The sequence below is a fragment of the Oryctolagus cuniculus genome, chromosome 1, assembly GCF_051225735.1.
Source record: "Oryctolagus cuniculus isolate XC-2025 breed Fujian yellow rabbit chromosome 1, ASM5122573v1, whole genome shotgun sequence".
Lineage (NCBI taxonomy): Eukaryota > Metazoa > Chordata > Mammalia > Lagomorpha > Leporidae > Oryctolagus > Oryctolagus cuniculus.
This window is the reverse complement of record NC_142867.1, coordinates 190,985,295-190,997,337: the sequence shown is the minus strand read 5'-3', so window position 1 is coordinate 190,997,337 and position 12,043 is coordinate 190,985,295. Positions and strand designations below refer to the sequence as shown.

The window sequence follows — 12,043 nt, the reverse complement described above, 5'->3', positions numbered from 1 at the left end:
CTGGAAAAAGCAACGGAAGGTGGTCCAAGTGCTTGGGCCCCTGCACCCATGTGGGAGACCTAGAAGAAGCTCCTGGCTCCTGGCTTCAGTCTGGCCCAGCCACAACTGTGGCAGCCATTGGGGAGTGAACCAGCAGATGGAAGATCCCTCTCTCTTTCTCTCCCCCTCTCTCTCTAACTTGACTTTCAAGTACATAAATAAATCTTTGAAACAAAATCGGCTTCCCCACAAAACTCTGAAGTTTTCTCTGTTGGAAAGTTGATGTAGATGACATCATAAGCAACCATCTGTGAGAACTGCATTTTTAAAAACATTTATTTATTTGAAAGGCAGAGTGACAGAGAGAAAGAGATCTTTCATCCTCTGGGTCACTTCTCAAATGTCCACAACAGCCAGGTCTCAGGGAGTCCAAAGCCCGAGGCCAGAAACTGTATCTTGGTTTCCCACATGGGTGGCAAGGTCCTAAGTACTTGGGCCATCTTATGTTGCCTTCCTATGCACGCTAGCAGGGAGCTGGATTGGAAGCAGAGCAGCCAGGACATGAACTGGTGCTCTAATATGGGATGCCAGTGTTGGAACCAGAAGCTTAACCCGCTGTGCCATAACTGCCCTTCTTGCTTCCTGTTTGTCCCACAGTTAACTGTGCTTTCGTCTCCTGGATGTCCTTTGTTGTCTTCTGGCTGATGAAGTTTGTTGTCTCACTCTACTTTTTATTCAAAATCATGGTGAAAGTTGTATTCTCATTTTCACCTAGCAGTGATAATACCTTTTCCTTCTCTGAACAGTACCGTTCTGATTTATACCCCAATTCTTATGCTAGTCTTCTTGTGTATTTTATGTCTAAGTATATTTTAAAATTCCTAGAATGCATTGCTTTATTCTTTTACAGAGTCAGGGCTTTGCATTTATTCACCTATATATTTATTGGTTTCTATCTTCTTTCCTTAGAATTGTACTTATTTAATTTTCATTTATTTTAAAAGGAGAGAGACAGACTGAGATCTTCTGTCTACAGGCTTACTACCCAAATATCTACAATAGCCAGGGCTAGGTCGGGTCAAAGCCATGCGCCCAGACCCTTGCTGGGTCTCCCCTGTGGACAGCAGAGACTCAAGTACTTGGGGCATCACCTATTGCCTCTCAGGATGTGCACTAGCAAGAAGCTGTATCAAAAGTGAAGGAGCCAGGACTCCAGCCTGGCACTCCAGCATGGGATGTGGCTGTCCCAAGCAGCGTCTTAACTGCTGTGCCGCAACAGCAGCCCTGCTGTCTTATGTCTTCTCATTTCCTTGCAGTTCTTCCTTACTGCTCCTCTTACATGTCTTCCTCTGTGATCTGCTTCCTTTGGCCTGCAGTATATTTCTTAGAATTTCTTGTAGTGGAAATCTGCTGATGGCAGACTCATGCCGGTTGGATCTGTGTATGCGTGTTTCATTTTTCTTCTTTTTTCCTCTTCGCACCCTTCTGCTCCTGGCAAGTAACATTCTGTTTTCACCCCGTCCCCTCCCTCATGTCCCCTAAATTATTATATGCATGTTTAATTTTGAACTTTTAAAAAATTGTTCAAAATTACTATTCTATCAAACAACACAAGGACAAATAATTGCACTACTGTATTATTTCTGTCTAGCATTTTAATTCCAAGTAGTTTATAACTCCTCTCCTCATTACTTTTAAAAGGTTTTTTAAACAGTAGAGGCGTTTATAAGTATACTGTAGTTATTTTCTTTGCTCATAATTGTTTATCTTTTTTCAGTTTCTATTGAAAAGTATCATTGTGTAATATTTCAGGAATGTCTGTGAATTGGATTTTTTTTTTCTACTTTTGTATGAATATATTTTCACTCTTTTTTAAAAGATTTTATTTACTGGACTGGTGCCGTGGCTTACTTGGCTAATCTTCCGCCTGCGGTGCCGGAATCCCATATGGGCCCTGGGTTCTGTTCCTGGTTGCTCTTCTCCCAGTCCAGCTCTCTGCTGTGCCCAGGGAGTGCAGTGGAGGATGGCCCAAGTGCTTGGGCTCTGCACCCGTGTGGGAGACCAGGAGGAAGCACAATGCTCCTGGCTTCGGATCAGCGTAGCTCGGGCCATAGCGGCCATTTGGGGGTGAACCAACGGAAGGAAGACCTTTCTCTCTGTCTCCCTCTCACCGTCTGTAACTCTGCCTGTTAAATAAATAAAATAAAATAAACTTTAAAAATTTTATTTATTATCTATTTATTTGAAAAGCAGAGAGAAGAAGAGTCAGAGAGATATTCTATCCACTGGTTCACTTCTTGAATGTCCACAACAGCTGGGACTGGGACAGGCTGAAGCCAGGAGCCAGGAATTCTGTCCAGGTCTCCTGCCTGGGTGGCAGGGAGCCAAATATTTGAGTTATCATCTGCCTTCAAGGGTGCTCATTAGCAGGAAGTTGGGTCAGAGCCAGAGTAGCCAGGACTTGATCCAGCACTTCAGTATGGGTATGAGCATCCAAAGTAGTGCCTACACCTGCTGCATCACAACAGCCACCCCCACCCCAGTTTTTAGGTAGACATTAGTCAGGTATAGAATATTAGTTTGATAGGTATTTTCTTTTGCCACTTTGAAGGTATTGTTCTATTATCTTCTGGTCTCTATAGCATTAAAGACAAGTCCACTGTCTATCCTATTGCCATATTAGGTTGGACATTTATCTTTTTCTCTCTGGTTGTTTTTATGATTTTTTCATTGGCTATGGTGTTCTGCAGTTTCCCACAAGGTGTGTCTGTCTGTCTGTCTGCATGTTTTGAATCTTGCTTGGGACTTGCACTTTTCTCAATCAAGAACATATCTTCCTTTTGTTCTACTAAATTCTCTGCCTTTATCTTTTCAATATTCCCTCTTTTTTGCTTTCTCCTCAACTTAATCTCCATGTTTTTTAATCTCTCATATTTTTTCTTTGCTATATTTCTAATATTTTCTTCACATCTTTCATGATACTTATTTTCTTTTTCCTGTATCTAAGGTGTAATTTGGCAGTATATTTTTCATTTTTAAAGAATTCCTTTTAGTTCTTTTAATTATTGTTAAATCTGCCCTTTCATTTTTTCATGCAGTATGGATATTTACTTATAGTTTTTTTTAAATTTAATTATTCATTTGAAAACCAGAGTTACAGAGAGGGAGGGAGGGAGGCAGGGAGGCAGGAAGCAGGAAGCAGGAAGCAGGGAAAGAGAGAGAGAGATCATCCATCCACTGGTTTACTCCAGCTGCATCTGCCAGGGCTGGGCCAAACCAAAGCCAGGAGCCAGGAGTTTCTTCCAAGGCTCCCATGTGGGTGCAGGGGCCCGAGCACTGGGGCCATCTTCCACTGCTTTCCCAGGCACGTTAGCAGGGAGCTGAATCAGAAGTGGAGCAGCTGAGACTCGGAACCTGCACCCATATAGGATGCTGGCACTGCAGTTGGTGGCTTAATCTCTATGCCACAGTGCTGACCCCTATAGTTTTTATTCTTCTTGTAAAAAATCACTTTTTTTTTTTTTTTTAAAGGCAGAGTGGACAGTGAGAGAGAGAGACAGGGAGAAAGGTCTTCCTTTTGCTGTTGGTTCACCCTCCAATGGCCGCCGCGGCCTGCGCGCTATGGCCGGCACACCATGCTGATCCGAAGGCAGGAGCCAGGTGCTTCTCCTGGTCTCCCATGGGGTGCAGGGCCCAAGCACTTGGGCCATCCTCCACTGCACTCCCGGGCCACAGCAGAGAGCTGGCCTAGAAGAGGGGCAACCGGGACAGAATCCGGCGCCCCGATCGGGACTAGAACCCGGTGTGCCAGTGCCGCAGGCGGAGGATTAGCCTATTGAGCTGCCGCGCTGGCCTGTAAAAATCACTTTTAAACATAAGAAGTTTGTAAACTATCAGATTATTCCCTTAGCATCAGTTCTTGGATGCTAATTCTTACACTTGTATTAGAGACTGCTTTTGTTTGCTCAACAGAAATTCATTCTGAGAGATAATCTTATGAGCCCTATGTTATAAAAATATTTGCTTTATTTTAGAAACTTGATTTTTCAAAAATTGAGTTATTTATTTTTATTCACTTGAAAGAGAGAGAGACAGACAAAAGAAAAACAGAAGGAGGCAGGGAGGATGGGACAGAGAGGGTAGGGAAGGAAGGAGTGAAAGAGAGAGATCTTCCATCTGCTGGTTCACTCCCCAAATGCCCACAACAGCTGGGGTTGGGCCAGACTGAAGGCAGGAGTCAGGAGCTCAGTCCAGGTTTCCCACATAGATGGCCTGGATCGAAGTACTTGAGACATCATCTGCTGCCTCCCAGGGTGTGCACCAGCAGGAAGCTAGACTGGAAGTGGAGGTGGGACAAAATCAACGTTAAATATGTGGTGAAGTCGGCCGGCGCCGTGGCTCAATAGGCTAATCCTCCACCTTGCGGCGCCGGCACACCGGGTTCTAGTCCCGGTCGGGGCGCCGGATTCTGTCCCGGTTGCCCCTCTTCCAGGCCAGCTCTCTGCTATGGCCAGGGAGTGCAGTGGAGGATGGCCCAGGTGCTTGGGCCCTGCACCCCATGGGAGACCAGGAAAAGCACCTGGATCCTGGCTCCTGCCATCGGATCAGCGCGGTGCGCCGGCTGCAGCGGCGGCCATTGGAGGGTGAACCAACGGCAAGGGAAGACCTTTCTCTCTCTGTCTCTCTCACTGTCCACTCTGCCTGTCAAAAAAAAAAAAAAAAATGTGGTGAAGTCATATGGAGTTGTGAATACAATTAACAGCATGCAAATGGGAGAGAGGGATTGGGTTAGGTGGGTGTGTTTCCATAAGATGAGAAAGGACCTTTGATCAGGGGCTTACATGAAGTGAGGAGCAATCCTGCTGATATCTGAGGTGTCTTACTCGGTACTCAGGCAGCAGACGCTAAGCCACAATTAGCAATGCCACAGATTTATTAGAGCAACTCCTGTGAGCAAGACCAGTGTCCAGTGCAACATGAAATTACAAAGCCGCTGTCAAAAATAAGTGACGAATTTCAAGGTGGCTGTGGCAGAACGTTTGACCAAGTGCAAAACCCTTTTGAATGCTCTTTGAAGAAAAATGGGGAGGGAGCAGGTGGGGGGGGGGGCTGTGCCACTCTTGCAAGTCTGACCACAGGTGAAGGAGAGGGAGAAGGAAGGAAGAAGCAGGGAAACATCCTAGAGAGCTATGCCATTCTGTAAGAATTTGGCAAGGCTGTTGGGAGTCTTTCAGCCAAAGCCATCTGTCAGATGAGTTTTCAGCTCCCAGGAACTGCTTGCCATGCCCAGTGACTAAGTGGGAGTAGCCCATGGGAAGTGTGGTTTGTACACAAATACAGAGATGGATTTAGGAGCACAGCAGCTGTAGCTCCTGGCCGCATTCTCCTGGCAGCCACACTGGAAAGGGGAACAATTTTTGCAAAGACTCTTGTTATGGTTTGAATTATTTTCTTTCTTTTTTTTTTAATAGGTTCATTTATTTGCTTGAAAAGAATTACAGAGAAGCAGAGGCAGAGAGAGAGGAAGTCTTCCATCTGCTGGTTCACTCCCCCAGATGGTCGCAGTGGCCAGAGCTGCACCGATCTGAAGCCAGGAGCCAGGAGCTTATTCCGGGTCTCCCATGCAGGTGCAGGGGCCCAAGGACTTGGACCATCTCCTACTGCTTTCCCAGGCCATAGCAGAGAGCTGGATCGGAAGTGGAGCAGCCGGGACTCAAACACTGGTGCCTATATAGGATGCTGGCACTGAAGGTGGCGGCTTTACCCACTATGCTGCAGCGCCAGCCCCTTGACTTATTTGCCCCACCTCAAGTTCATATGTGGTAGGCCTAATCCCAAAGAGGGTCAGCACAGATGTAATTGGTTAAGATAAGATAATATTGGACTAGGGTAGACTCCTAATCTAAAATGAGACATTTAGAGACAGACATGGAGACAGAGAGAACACTTTGTGAAGGTGAAGGTAGAGGTTGAGGCGATGAGTCTACAAGCCAAAGGAAACTGAGGATCGCCAAAAAACCACCAGAAGCAAGGAGAACGACCTGGGACAGATCCTCCTCTAGTGTTCCCTGGTACTGTCAGGGGGAATATGGTCCTCCTGTCAATACCTTGGTTTTAGATTTCTATCCTCCCAAACTGAGATAATACTTTTCTGCTAGTCAGCCCACCCAGTTTGTAGTTCTTTGTTATGGCAATCCTAGCGAACTCATAGAGCCCTGAAGTAAGAGTAGACTTGGTATAGTATAGAAACATCAAGCAGCAGGCTGACGCTGTGGTGTAATAGGTTAAGCCTCCGCCTGTGGCACCAGCTTCCCACGTGGGCACCAGTTCCTGTCTCAGCTGCTCCTCTTCTGATCCAGCTCTCTGCTAATGGCCTGGGAAAGCAGTAGAAGACGGCCCAAGTCTTGGGCCACGCACCCACGTGGGAGACCCGAAAGAAGCTCCTGGCTTCCGATTGGCCAGCTTTGGTCGTTGCAGTCATTCGGGAGGTGAACCAGCATATGGAAGACTCCTCTCTCTGTCTCTCCCTCTCTCTGTCTGAAACTCTGCCTCTCAAATATATAAATGAACCTTTTTTAAAAAAAAAAAAAAGAAAGAAACATCAAGGAGACCAATGTGAACAGAGCAGGAAAGTGAAGAGAGAATTGCAGAGGAAGGAGAGGTAGCCAGGGGCCAGGTCTGTAGATCATGGCTTTGTGAACCATGGTTTCTATTCTGAGTATAATGAGAAGCCTTTGCAAGAGTTGGAAAGGGGAGTGGCCTGATTTCACTTACTTTTGGAAGAACCACTCTGCTGTCTGCAGATAGATCATAGAGAAGCAGAAGTAGAGGCAGGGCAGCTGTAAAGAAAGAAGAGAGTAGCTGCTGTGGTGGTGCAGAGCAGTGTGGGGATGTGGTGGCGTCTGAAGGAAAACTATACAGTTTACAGATGGATTAGGTGAGCAATGTGAAGGAACGAGTTCAGGATATATACATTTGGGTAGAGCAATTAGACAACGAGAATTGTCTTCCGAGTTGGGCACACTGGGTGAGGAGCTTGTCTGGAGTTTACAAGGATGGAAATACCCATTTCTGCCATGTTTTAGATGACCCAAGTTGTTTTGCGACTTTTTTTTTTTTTTTCCATTTCAATAGGTATGTGGACCTCATTGTATTTTGAGTGCTGCACACAGATTTTTTGCCTGGGTGAACCACTTTACCTTTAATTAGCCCCCTCTGAATGGACTTTGGTGCTATTTTCCCTTTTTTATGTATTATAAACATTGATGTTTAAGTAGCTGTATTATGTATTTATATTGCTGCCTAACAAAATACCTCCCAACTTAGTGCCTGAGAAACAGCGTTGCTTCACTGTCTCTGTGGTTCAGGAGTCAGAGCACAGCTCAGCTGGGCTGTCTGGATGAGGGTCTCTCACAAGGCTGGAGCGTTAGTCATTTCAGACGCTGGCTGGGCAGGATTGCTTCTGAGCTTACCCAAGGGTTGTTGGCAGGGTTCGGCTCCAGGGACTGTTGACCTGAGAGCCTTTCTCCTCTTTGGCTGTTAACTGGAAGTCACCTTCAGTTCCTTGCCGTATGGACCTCTTGGTAGGAGAGCTCACAACATGGTGGCTCGATTCAAAGAGACGGTGAAAGAGTATGTGAGCAAGACAGACTCACAGTCTTTTAAAACCTCACCTCTGGAGTGTCCGCCATCCCTTTTGCTGTATTCCGTTCATTAGAAGGGAGTCACGCGGGAACATGGATACCAGCAGCAGAGATCACTGCAGGGGCACCTTCGAAGTCTGCCAGCCACAGAACCCAGTACTTTCTGTCTTGCGATAGATTGTTAAAGCTGGGTTTGCTAAGGGAGAAGGTAGGCATATTGTAAATTTGATATATAACCCCAGATTTGTTTCTGAAATCTTAACTCTGGCTGCAAAGTTTTTTTCTATTGCCTAAGAAGGGAGAGGTCATAGATCCTCAAAGAGCCTTTGCCAGCTGTTGTCATGAATGGGTATTCTCTTTCTGTTTCCTTTATGTCACCACTCTAAAACTTCCCAGAACAGGAAATAGTTGTGTGTCTTGGAACAGAAACGATGTGAGGGTCTAACCAGTAGGCACATGCCATCCCTATTATAGCAGCTGAGCGAGGGTATGGTGACCTGCTTTGTGCCATTAAAAAGAGTCATTGCCTTCACTTGTTTCCTGGCTTGGGTAAGATTTACTCAGCCAGCCTTGGTGAGAGGGAAGAAATGGTAATGGGTAGTACGTGTGGGGAGTCAGCTTGGGCACATGATTTCTAGGGAAACTCCAATTGAATCATTTCTTCTAAATGATTCAAAGGGCCAAGAGCTTAAGGCAGGTCACGAGTCACCAAATACCTTTGGTTAAAAGGATCCTTTTGGGGTGTTTGGTGCAGCGGTTAAGACATTACAAAAGACACCCGTGTTCCACATTGGAATGCCTGGTTCAGTTCCTGGCTCTGTTTCTGATTCCAGCTTCCTGCTAATGTGCACCCCAGGAGGCAGCAGATGAAGACTCAAATACTTGAGTCTCTGCCACCCACATGGGAGACCCAGGCTGAACTCCCAGCTCCTGGCTTCAACTTGGCACTGGACTCAACTGTTACGTCATTTGGGAAATGAACTGGTGTATGGGAAATTTTCTCTTTCTCTTTGCATTTTAAATAATGTGAAAATAAATTAATAGCTTATTTTTAAAAAGAATTTCTTATGTTTACCAAGGTAAGGGTGGAGAAAATGTAAACTATCAGAATTACTTTGTATCCTTCCCATACAATTCCAGCTGGCTTTATAAAATTAAACACATTATAAACCTAGACTATGGTAATGAAACAGTTGCTGTTGCAAGTGTCTTTGTGTCTTAGTTCAGGCTGCTGTAACAAAGTACTACAGAAGGGGTGGAGCACAAAGAACAGAAATGTATTTCTCGCAGTTGTGGATGCTGGAAATTCAAGATCATGGTGCCAGCACAGTCAGGTTCTGGCAGGGCCCTCATGGCTTCATTACCTTGCAAAGGCTCTATTTCCTGTTACCTTTACCTTGGGGGTTAGGATTTGAATCTGTGAATCTGGGGAGATGTCAGACATTCATTCCATTGTAGAATGGCTGCTATCAGCTTAGGTGCCTCCGTTGCACACTTAGACTATCTTGGCAGTTTCTCCCCTTTCCTCTTGTGAGCAAGGTGCTGTGGGGTATGGAGCTGGGGAGGATGCATGGCCTCTGAGGAGGTGGAGGGCACCCCTTGATGGGGTCCATCCTCACCCTCTCCATTTGTGGCCAGCCTCCTTGGGTGGAGAAGGGGATGGGAGTCCTTGAATTTCCACATGGCTCTCTGTGAGGTGAATTGGTTTAGGGACCCAGCTCTCCAGGCAGCAGTCCCATCTGTGCTTGTGATCCCAGCTTCCAGAGTTCTTTACTGGGCATCTGGATGCCCAAACCTTGCAACCTCCATGGCCGTGCCCTCCTGTAAACCTGTTGCCCTGGGAGCAAGGCTTCCCAAACCATGAGTGAATCCTTCATGTCCCAGCATGACCCCACGCTCCCCCTTTTGCCTCTCTTACATGCCTGGGCAGGTTGTACTCACATTTCATAAGATGACTCCACCAGATGACAAAAACTTGTATTTTATTCAGGACAGCAAGCTCAGTTGTATGGATTGCATTCCCTGCAGAAATGAGAATCCAAGGGTGGTGGCCTTTCAAAGCTGGAATAAATCAGGTTCCTTGGCTATATTGCCCTGGTCTGTCCATTTTTGTCTTTTTTGGAAGCCAAGCAGAGTTAGGGCAAATTAGGGGAGATCAAATACGGACCAGCTCATTGTAGAACAACTGAAAATCTCTAGAGCCTGGGAATAGCTGTCTGATTCCAAATAGAAATGTTTGCATGTGGTTTGTCTGTTCATCAGTTATGAAAAGAACTGCATGGGAGATGGGTGAGCAGTGGCTTTTAGATGGCAGTCTTGCCTGTAGAATGTATTTTTCAGTTTTCACTTGCATGAAGTTTTTAATTTTTTTAACTGAAGTATATAGAAGAAAAGGTTATGGTTGTTCGAGTTTTTGTGATTCTACAGCACCTTTTTCCAAAAGGAATTTGAGTCATCTGGTGCTTATATAAAAATCAAACACTATGTAAACTCAAGGAGTTGCTTTCCCTCATCCCTCTAACCTCCCCACTACTTTTTTTTAAAGACTACAGTGTAGCTTACAGAGAATAGAGTAGCAGCTATTACGGACCACCTGTTTGGGTCTCTCCCTGGGCAGGTTGCTATTTTCCTGGGAATAGTATCTGTTTCTGTTTTCCCCTCCTCTTTCTTAGAACAAATAGAGAAAATGTCTAGTGGAAGCCTACTCAACAGGATAGATTGATGAATGCAGAATCTTCAATGAAAAAGAAGTCAGTGGATGTGGCTTCCTGGACTCTGTCCTTGGACCGAAAATAAAGCGAATCCTCACCGCAGGGGTTTGGCTGAGCCCTGCACCCTGCAGCTTCCGTTGTTTTCCAAGGCTCCACTTGAGCTGTAAGCTTCTCCGGGCAGAAGTTCCAGAAGCCTCTGGAGACTTTTGAGCCCCCGCCCCCCCCTTACTTTTATTGTTTTTAAAAAGAGTGGAGTCACCCTTACTTGTCATTAAAAAATAGTGTGGGAAAAACAAATAAAACTACTTAAAAAACAAAAACAATTCCCAAAATGAATGAGAAATTCACACCCGTCACACTTTTGTTGAGGTAACTGTTTCCATGCAAGTTGGTTTTGAAACTATGATATATTTGCTTTGATTTTTTGGGTTCTTCTATTTTTAAAAAATTTTTGGCAAGTCTACACATTGTGGTTACATAAGAAAATCAGGGATTGGTGTTGTAGTGCAGCCAGTTAAGCTTCTGCTTGGGATGACTTCCTTGCATATTAGAGTGCCTAGGTTTGAGTCCTGCCTTGTTTCTGAGCCAGCTTCCTGCTGGTGTGTACCCTGAGAGGCAGCAGGTGATGGCTCAAGTGATTGCTGGCACATCCATGGAACTGCATCTTGTGAAAAATCTAGGCGAGGATTTCAAAACAGTTTTGCACCAAAATATGTTTATTTTTTTAAAGTTTATTTATTTATTTTTTTTTTTGAAAGAGTTACAGAGAGCAAGGGAGAGAATAGTCTTCTGCTGCTTTGCCAGGTACAATAGCAGGGAGGTGGATTGGAAGTGGAGCAGCCACTTCAACTGGCATTCATATAGGATGCTGGCATTGCAGATAGCAACTTTACCTGCTACACTACAATGCTGGCCCCATTAAGTTACCTTTTAACTCCATTTTTCCAAAGTATCCTTGTATGTGTGTGTATATGCTAATAAGAATTAGAATGAGTGTTAGTATACACCTTGCACCTGAGTCAAATGCTTTATTTAGATATCATTTAGCAGTTATAAGAACACTATGAGAGATGATTTTATTATCTCTCTTTTACAGAAGAAAATGAAGTTTATGTTAAATAATGAGCTCAAGAGCCCAGCAGCTCTGATTGTGGCAAACCTGGAATCAAACTCAGTCAAAATGGTGAACTTGGGAGTCTCAGACACGTTAATACACGTTAATATGTATGTATGGTCAGTTGGTCAGTCTTGCCATGGTGATGTAGCTGGTAGACCAACCAGGGGCAGGGCCATGCCCTCTATTTCCAATATGACTCAGATTTGTCCTCATTCCCTGGGACTTTTTCTGTCATTTTTACTGCTGGAAATTCGCCTCTTTGGATGACCATATTTCTCTCCTGCCCATTTTCCTAGGTGAATAACTTTTGATACTGGGACCCCTGGATATCCCTGGCTTAGGGAGTTCTTAAACAGAATGCACCTGGTCAATGCATTTGAAGAGGGGAGGAGGAGAACCTGGAGTTTACATTTTGATGAGCATCCTGGGTGATTCTGGTCTGTATCTCCCTGGGTGCCCAGGAGACAAACAGGAATCTGAATAGGCAGTCAGTGGACAGAGAGGCCAGGGTGAGGAAGGTTGTATTTTTTTTCCTTCAGTAACCCCAGAGCACAACAGGAGAAAAGTCAAGGAGAAAAAGAACAAATAATAGT

At 45.0% G+C, this 12,043-nt stretch overlaps 1 protein-coding gene across 8 annotated transcripts in view; it reads left to right on the top strand.

Annotated features, from left to right (window-relative positions):
* MOB3B (MOB kinase activator 3B) overlaps window positions 1-12,043 on the top strand; it is a 237,140-nt gene that overhangs the window by 50,562 nt on the left and 174,535 nt on the right. Inside the window, exon 2 of one of the 8 annotated variants that reach the window (XR_016224159.1) lies at window positions 8,456-8,641. The exons of the other annotated variants lie outside the window; for them this stretch is intronic. The gene's annotated coding sequence lies outside the window, so the exon portion shown is untranslated. Of the gene's footprint in view, window positions 1-8,455; window positions 8,642-12,043 lie in introns of those variants that run through there. 8 annotated transcript variants of the gene reach the window in all.